The 9133-nt window shown below is 40.3% G+C and overlaps 1 long non-coding RNA gene across 3 annotated transcripts; it reads left to right on the top strand.

Annotated features, from left to right (window-relative positions):
* The first annotated feature begins 271 nt into the window (after nucleotides 1-271).
* On the top strand, nucleotides 272-8926 carry LOC131644402 (uncharacterized). Of its 3 annotated transcripts, none has more exons than XR_009296442.1 (4): nucleotides 272-404; nucleotides 473-632; nucleotides 2406-6912; nucleotides 8686-8926. It is a non-coding gene; the product is annotated as an uncharacterized LOC131644402 (long non-coding RNA). The 3 variants fall into 3 exon arrangements; XR_009296443.1 differs by having other exon boundaries at nucleotides 274-404; nucleotides 495-632; XR_009296444.1 differs by having other exon boundaries at nucleotides 286-404; nucleotides 490-632.
* The last annotated feature ends 207 nt before the right edge of the window (nucleotides 8927-9133 follow it).

Genomic DNA, 9133 nt, shown 5'->3' on the forward strand with positions numbered 1-9133 from the left:
TGTAATACCCCGATTCTCCGACACAAGTTAATTATCATTTAATTGGTTAAGTGATGATTATAAGGCATATTGATATTGGATTATATTAATCTAAGAAGGATTATTAGTAAGAGTTAGTGGAGTGGTTAGAATAAGATAGATTATTGGAATTGAACCAAGTGGCAAGGTGGTAATTTTCACTCAATTGGAGGGCTTAATGGACTTATGTATTGCTTGCATGTGGACATAATGGACATTGGACTTTAAGTGCATGAGCTTAAGTGTTGTTTGGCTTACACATCAGATTTTTATGGTTGAAGTGGAGGTAGAGAAGCTTATGTTCTTCCTCATCACCTTCATTTTCGCAACATTTTGGCAGCCCTCACTAAACTGATCATAACTCTCTGCTCACAGCTCCGATTGAGGTAATTCTTGAAGTTTTGGAAAGCTAACAAAATTATCTTCGATTTGGTATACTAATTCGCACTTATAGCTTGTTTATTGATGGAGATAAGCGCATTTGAAGTTGATCAATGGATGCTGAAAATAGGTGTAAAGTGGAATACGGGTTTGATGAATTTGGAGTTGAAGTTTTGGTCAAGTTAGGAGCTCAATTGCAGCATGTTCATCATCCAAAGCTCCATTGATGCAAGGTGAGTCTCTAGTTAGAGACTTGGGGTTTTGTGGGGAAATTAGAATTTGGGGAAAATTGGGGATTTGTGTGATAAAAATCATTGCATGTTTGTTTAATGGATAAAGTATGTGTTCTTTGATGTGATTATATGTTGTAGAATGATGATACATGATGGAGTTCGAATTTGGATCATTAGGGAACCTTAGGAATGTTTTAGGATGTTTTGGAACTGGTTTTATGCAGGAAAATACGTTTTTTTGACTCTGCTTCAGTAGCAAATCGATTTGCATGGGTTGTAAATCGATTTTCCTTCCTGAAAATGTCATTTTTGGGCTCTGCTACAGGTGTAAATCGATTGCAGTAAGATGCAAATCGATTGCTTACTGACAGGAAAATAGCTTTTATTGTTTTGATCATAACTTGAGTTTCGTAACTCGAAATGAAGCCCGGTCGGAAGCGTTGGAAAGGTCTTTTAATGATCTTTATGAATATGCTTAGATATAAAGCTTTTAATTGATTTAAAATTTATGGAAAATGGATGTTTAGTTACATGATGTCGGATTAACATTTATAGAATCAAGAATGGTATGTTTAATTCCCTAGAGTGCAGTTCCGTTCCATGTCGGGAACCGGAAGCCTCCTTGTTATGAGACTAATGTGTGTCCATGTACGTTCTAAATAATTATATGGTTTGATTATGTTTAATATATTCCATGATCGAAACATATTTAACTCACATGTGACGAGTATGTGCAAATGACATGATATTTATACGATGGATTTTGTCTAATATTATGTGCATATAATACAATGTAAATTGTTTTCCCGTCGTTCCGGTTGGACGTTCGGATGCTTGATTTTTGTGAACTTGCCTTGGTTGAATATGCGTGAATCGGAGTATAACCGTACTACTAGGATAGTAAATCCTGTTTACCCACTATGTGGATGCCCATTGGTAGCCCGTGTGGCGTTTGTGTTATGTATTATATACCATGGATGATTTGGCTTTATGCCTGTTGTATATACGTGTCTATATCCGTATATTTTGCGTTACCTGAGCTACTATTGCGGTGGAAGCAAGTGAGGGTCTTTAATGGCGTTTCCCACTTGGTAACTCACCTGCGTGATTAGTATGGTAAGTGGGTGATGCCACGTAGGCAATCGCTGAATTACTTGCCTCTAGTAACGTCAATTAGACAGTGTTACTAGGCTTTCTCCCGGTGGGCTTGTACGTCGAAGAGAATGTATTGCACCTATTTACTCACCTGCGTATAAAGGATGAATACCATTGCAGTGGAAGCAAGGCCGGGGTCTTTAATGGCGTTTCCCACTTGGTAACTCACCGGCGTGCTTGGTGATGAGGTTGTAAATGCCACGTAGGCAATGGTACAACTTAACTCATCTCGGGTGGAATTCCATATAGGAATGACCCGAATTCATCGTGCGGTGTGCTTGTGCAAGTCTTTCGACATATATGTACTTGGATACTCATCGAGGGTACGTGGCAGAGGTAGCCTAGTTAGATGGGTATAACTCCTTGATTCCTCACATAAGGATGTGAGTTTGCATATTGTGAATTTTTGTTTTATTGAACGCCTCATTGGATAGTTAAGGGACTTCCAATTGTGGTGATACCCTTGTTTGTATTTGCACCTAAACGTGAGGCATAACCCCGGATTCTAGGTGAATCTTTTTATGATGCATGTACCTTGTAGAACCGAGCAAAACCTTAAGATAGGGGGGCTCACTGAGATTTAGTAATCTCACCCCAATCAACTTATATTTTTTTCAGGTGCAGTTTAGTAGCTTTTGATAGATAGCCGGTTCGGATTGATGGCTTGAAGTGGTGTCGGCTCGAAGTCCTCGTTGATTTTGACATTCCGCTGTGCAAGATCCATTGAAGACCCATGTATTATGCTACTTAGTAGAATTTCATGTTGTATTTTATATGGATCAAATATTGTACCTTGACTTGTGTATGTACTCAATATCAATTTTAACGTTTCATGCATAATATACTAGTCAGTTATGTATGGGGTGTTACAGTTGGTATCAGAGCTGGTCGATTCTCGACCGAGCCACGAAACATCACTAGCAATTCCTTTTCCTCCTCTCAAGTGTGCGTTGCTAGCCTGACTTTACTAATATCTCATTGAGTCGTTGAACTTGATCAACTCATCGACTGAGTGCGTGACAGTGGAATTACGGCAGAGCCGCCACGAGGACTCGTAAAACCTGCAAGGTTGTGAACCTAAGTTGTTGGAGTGGGATGAGTAATGAATTGTTGGACGTTTTAAGTGGATGATATTGGAATCGTCAAGCTTCAGAAGAGCGGTTGACGCAATGTAGTGATACCCGAACTGTCAAGGTGTGGATCGAGACAACTAGAACCCCCAGGATTTGGATGGGACAAAGTGAAACCTTCTCTAAGTCTTGGTAATAGCAAGGGAAAATTCGGACAGGATTGAGAAAGGGCCTTGTAAGTGAGATTCTCCGAAGGCGTTGAGCTGGGATTTAGTAGGATTCAGTACTGATGATGCTGCTGGTGATAAGTGCGACTGATGAGCTGATAGGACAGAATAACCTTTGGAAGTGCGGACACAAAAGTCAGACCTTTCTGATTGTGCTGGTACGGACAGTAATTGGATGGGTGAAGTATTAGATCCTGATTTAACTTGAAGTAACCTAAGCGAGAGTAGTTGCCTAGTGAAGGGTCGTGGAATATACGAACGTGGTAACTTACGATTGGGCGAGGCTTGAATACTCGGTCGATGGAAGAGGATGTGTATTTCTATTCTTATCATTTATATTTAAGTTCTAGAACTACGCTAGATGGAATATGAAATGATGTAGAAGCGTGAAATGCACTAGCCTAAGTTCTTGTTAGTTGTTGTTCGTCTGACCCCGAGTGAAGCCATAGAACTACACTTGGCATTGGGCGTTCAGGCGAGTAAGAACTAAGATCTATTTGGAACGTCAATAGGATGATCGCAGTTGCGTTGGTTGTTAGGAACCATAGTATTCCTATCTGGACTGAATTATCCTTGGAATCTCATGCATGCGTGGGACGAGTGGGTACGCGCACGACATGGTAATTCGATTTTGAACTTCAAGTCTTCATGCTTGGCGTTTTGGCTTTCCGAGTAAGTAAACCTTGATGTGTAGCACCCTCAAGTTTTAGCATCCTGAGGAGTGTGATTCGAAGGACTTGAGGAACGATGAACCTATTGGAGGCCTGTTCAGACACTTGTCGATTGCAACTATAGGATACGCGTGGGGATCATTATACGCCTGAGGTAGGTTACCGGGATACATGGCCTCGGATTTGGTCCACCATGTTGGTACTACCAGACGGGTATGATGCCACAGTATCACTATCATGCACAAGATGCGTGAGTCATCCTTTTCCGACATGTGTGGGACAAAGGTGATCTGAAGCTCAAGGTAGAATTCTGATTTGGCACTCGTGAGACACAGATCCAGACTCTCATAAGGTATGTAGGATAAGGATTCATACGTCGCGCTCGATAGTCGAGGAATAACTAGACAGGAGATGGTGAGATGGATCAAGATCCGATACTATGCTTATAGAGACTCTGAATGATCATGCTCACGCAAGTTAGAGACAGATTATACCTTGCAAATGTTCTCGTTTCATGAAGTGTTAAGTTGGCAATTTTGCATGAGTGTCTAGAGTGGGACTCATGTGCGGTCATGATACCCTGGTCAGTATAGTGAGTGGCTATCATGTATCATTGGCAACCAGTGATGGAATATGCAAATTGTATCTTGGAATAATTTGATGTGTGACGTATCTGGTAGAGTGTCTGTAGATACTCTGAGTGAAGAAATGTCAATCTTGGTAAAGCATAGACATTTTTGGTTTGAGAACTTCTGAGGAGTTTATAAGAGAGATGTTCGAAATTCAAAGTACAATTTCTCGCATTGTGGCTACACTCCGACCGTTGGAAGCACTGCAATGAAGGATGCAACCGCCGGGGAAGTCAGTTTAATGCCAGATTCAGAGGTAGATCAGACATTAGATGAATGTGTGGATGGAGTGTGGCTATGAGGGGATTGTTATATCAGTAAGTCGCACGAGTTATCAGAGGTGACTCTGCGCTAAGAGAATGAAGCCGTTTGGTTGGGAAGAAGCGATGATAAACCGACGGAGTTATCGTAAGCTGCGAAGCGTTGGTGAAAGAATCATTATAACGGTTGAGTAACAAGACTTGTTGTAAGGAAAAAAAACGTATCAGTTGTACGCTGTGGAAATCAGTGACAAGGACGAACCCCTAAGTCAGTGGGTATTTGGGTTTCAATGTCCTAAGATCGAAACGTGTGCCTAAGTTATGGTAGATGAACTAATATGGAATGGCAGAGTAAGTAGAAACTTGATTCTGGAGAGTACGCAACTTCGAGGAGTAGTAGTCGACAATGGATGTATATGGAGTTCTGGAACGTGTTGTAATTGGACAACTATGGATAAGGAATTATTGTGTATTAAAGGAAGCCAAGTGAATTATGGATATAACGTGACTCAGAGGATTTCAAGGTGTGTGAGTTGTTGGAATCAGAGTAGCGCAACGGATCAAGAAAGAATCAGATAAGTCTGAGGTAGGAACGAACGGACTATTTGTAGGATTTTATGTTGGAATGAAGGTATCTTCCTAAGGGAAATTGTCGAAGCGGCGTTTCGTTCATTCCAGTCTCTCAAGGATCACCATAACTCGAGAGTTGTTGTCAATGGGCCAGCTTGGGAATACATTTGGTGGATGGCATGCGGTCCGAAGTTCGTAGGTCATCCGTTTAGCTTGTATGTCACAAGGGTTAGACTGAGTATTGTGACCGCTGAAATGCTGAAGACCAGTGAGGATTCTCAATTGGCGCAAGTTCTTCGTGGTTATGTCTTATGCACTGTGAGCGTGCGTGAAGAGTTGGACAATGGTCGTCGGGTAGCGTTTGGAATTCACCATTCATCGATGGAACCTTGGGTGAAGTTGTGGAATGCTACAACATCGTGGATTGCGGTAATGATTGATACATCTAGGATTGAGGTGAGAATCGAGTAAGGAGGATCAGTTGTATAAGCATAGGTAAACTTGGGACAACCGTCCTAAGACTTTGGGAACCGGAAGTTGAGACCAAGACATTTGGCTAACGCCTAATGACATTGTATGGACTCGAGTGGAGAATAATTTGAAGTGTTATTGTAGAAGTGACGTTGTGGTAATAATTCTCAAACGGGAAGTAATTCAAGGAGCTGAGTGGATCAGTAATGTTGGTCGAATGAGGGTGAGCATATTAGAGAATGAAATGAAGGATATCCAACATGAGTGGATTATTAGAGTTTCTAAAGTTCTGGGGATTCAGTGCAGAGCAGTGAAGGTCAAGGACCCTGGAAGGATTTTTCCCCATATATGTCAAGATGAAGTATCTTGATAGACGTGTTACTTGAGAGTCAAGGTTCTAACCATGCATAGTGGGACGCAGGTGTTTTGGCAGATTATGCTTCTTCGTATGGAATGACCCTCAGACAGAGTGGTGAGATTATGTGAAGAGAAATGTAAGGAACATTCCATCCCCTGGTTGGTATAGATTTGGACACGTTGTTTCCGTGGTGACCGGAAAGAATTCGAGGACGAATTCAATTTAAAGGGGGGAGAATGTAATACCCCGATTCTCCGACACAAGTTAATTATCATTTAATTGGTTAAGTGATGATTATAAGGCATATTGATATTGGATTATATTAATCTAAGAAGGATTATTAGTAAGAGTTAGTGGAGTGGTTAGAATAAGATAGATTATTGGAATTGAACCAAGTGGCAAGGTGGTAATTTTCACTCAATTGGAGGGCTTAATGGACTTATGTATTGCTTGCATGTGGATATAATGGACATTGGACTTTAAGTGCATGAGCTTAAGTGTTGTTTGGCTTACACATCAGATTTTTATGGTTGAAGTGGAGCAAGAGAAGCTTATGTTCTTCCTCATCACCTTCATTTTCGCAACATTTTGGCAGCCCTCACTAAACTGATCATAACTCTCTGCTCACAGCTCCGATTGAGGTAATTCTTGAAGTTTTGGAAAGCTAACAAAATTATCTTCGATTTGGTATACTAATTCGCACTTATAGCTTGTTTATTGATAGAGATAAGCGCATTTGAAGTTGATCAATGGATGCTGAAAATAGGTGTAAAGTGGAATACGGGTTTGATGAATTTGGAGTTGAAGTTTTGGTCAAGTTAGGAGCTCAATTGCAGCATGTTCATCATCCAAAGCTCCATTGATGCAAGGTGAGTCTCTAGTTAGAGACTTGGGGTTTTGTGGGGAAATTAGAATTTGGGGAAAATTGGGGATTTGTGTGATAAAAATCATTGCATGTTTGTTTAATGGATAAAGTATGTGTTCTTTGATGTGATTATATGTTGTAGAATGATGATACATGATGGAGTTCGAATTTGGATCATTAGGGAACCTTAGGAATGTTTTAGGATGTTTTGGAACTGGTTTTATGCAGGAAAATACGTTTTTTTGACTCTGCTTCAGTAGCAAATCGATTTGCATGGGTTGTAAATCGATTTTCCTTCCTGAAAATGTCATTTTTGGGCTCTGCTACAGGTGTAAATCGATTGCAGTAAGATGCAAATCGATTGCTTACTGACAGGAAAATAGCTTTTATTGTTTTGATCATAACTTGAGTTTCGTAACTCGAAATGAAGCCCGGTCGGAAGCGTTGGAAAGGTCTTTTAATGATCTTTATGAATATGCTTAGATATAAAGCTTTTAATTGATTTAAAATTTATGGAAAATGGATGTTTAGTTACATGATGTCGGATTAACATTTATAGAATCAAGAATGGTATGTTTAATTCCCTAGAGTGCAGTTCCGTTCCATGTCGGGAACCGGAAGCCTCCTTGTTATGAGACTAATGTGTGTCCATGTACGTTCTAAATAATTATATGGTTTGATTATGTTTAATATATTCCATGATCGAAACATATTTAACTCACATGTGACGAGTATGTGCAAATGACATGATATTTATACGATGGATTTTGTCTAATATTATGTGCATATAATACAATGTAAATTGTTTTCCCGTCGTTCCGGTTGGACGTTCGGATGCTTGATTTTTGTGAACTTGCCTTGGTTGAATATGCGTGAATCGGAGTATAACCGTACTACTAGGATAGTAAATCCTGTTTACCCACTATGTGGATGCCCATTGGTAGCCCGTGTGGCGTTTGTGTTATGTATTATATACCATGGATGATTTGGCTTTATGCCTGTTGTATATACGTGTCTATATCCGTATATTTTGCGTTACCTGAGCTACTATTGCGGTGGAAGCAAGTGAGGGTCTTTAATGGCGTTTCCCACTTGGTAACTCACCTGCGTGATTAGTATGGTAAGTGGGTGATGCCACGTAGGCAATCGCTGAATTACTTGCCTCTAGTAACGTCAATTAGACAGTGTTACTAGGCTTTCTCCCGGTGGGCTTGTACGTCGAAGAGAATGTATTGCACCTATTTACTCACCTGCGTATAAAGGATGAATACCATTGCAGTGGAAGCAAGGCCGGGGTCTTTAATGGCGTTTCCCACTTGGTAACTCACCGGCGTGCTTGGTGATGAGGTTGTAAATGCCACGTAGGCAATGGTACAACTTAACTCATCTCGGGTGGAATTCCATATAGGAATGACCCGAATTCATCGTGCGGTGTGCTTGTGCAAGTCTTTCGACATATATGTACTTGGATACTCATCGAGGGTACGTGGCAGAGGTAGCCTAGTTAGATGGGTATAACTCCTTGATTCCTCACATAAGGATGTGAGTTTGCATATTGTGAATTTTTGTTTTATTGAACGCCTCATTGGATAGTTAAGGGACTTCCAATTGTGGTGATACCCTTGTTTGTATTTGCACCTAAACGTGAGGCATAACCCCGGATTCTAGGTGAATCTTTTTATGATGCATGTACCTTGTAGAACCGAGCAAAACCTTAAGATAGGGAGGCTCACTGAGATTTAGTAATCTCACCCCAATCAACTTATATTTTTTTCAGGTGCAGTTTAGTAGCTTTTGATAGATAGCCGGTTCGGATTGATGGCTTGAAGTGGTGTCGGCTCGAAGTCCTCGTTGATTTTGACATTCCGCTGTGCAAGATCCATTGAAGACCCATGTATTATGCTACTTAGTAGAATTTCATGTTGTATTTTATATGGATCAAATATTGTACCTTGACTTGTGTATGTACTCAATATCAATTTTAACGTTTCATGCATAATATACTAGTCAGTTATGTATGGGGTGTTACACCGATCTTTTCCTTAGCTTTTATTTTACGCAATAGGATAGCCTCTTCATCTCCTCCCATTCTTAAAATTTCAAAATCTTTTCCCTTTTTCAAAAACCTTCTTATGTTTCCAATCTTTTCAAAACCTTTTCTTTTAAAATATCTTTTGGCCCTTAGTGGCCTTTTCTTCAAAAGGTTTAGACACGACTAATTGTTG

The sequence above is a fragment of the Vicia villosa genome, linkage group LG1, assembly GCF_029867415.1.
Source record: "Vicia villosa cultivar HV-30 ecotype Madison, WI linkage group LG1, Vvil1.0, whole genome shotgun sequence".
NCBI classification, from domain to species: domain Eukaryota; kingdom Viridiplantae; phylum Streptophyta; class Magnoliopsida; order Fabales; family Fabaceae; genus Vicia; species Vicia villosa.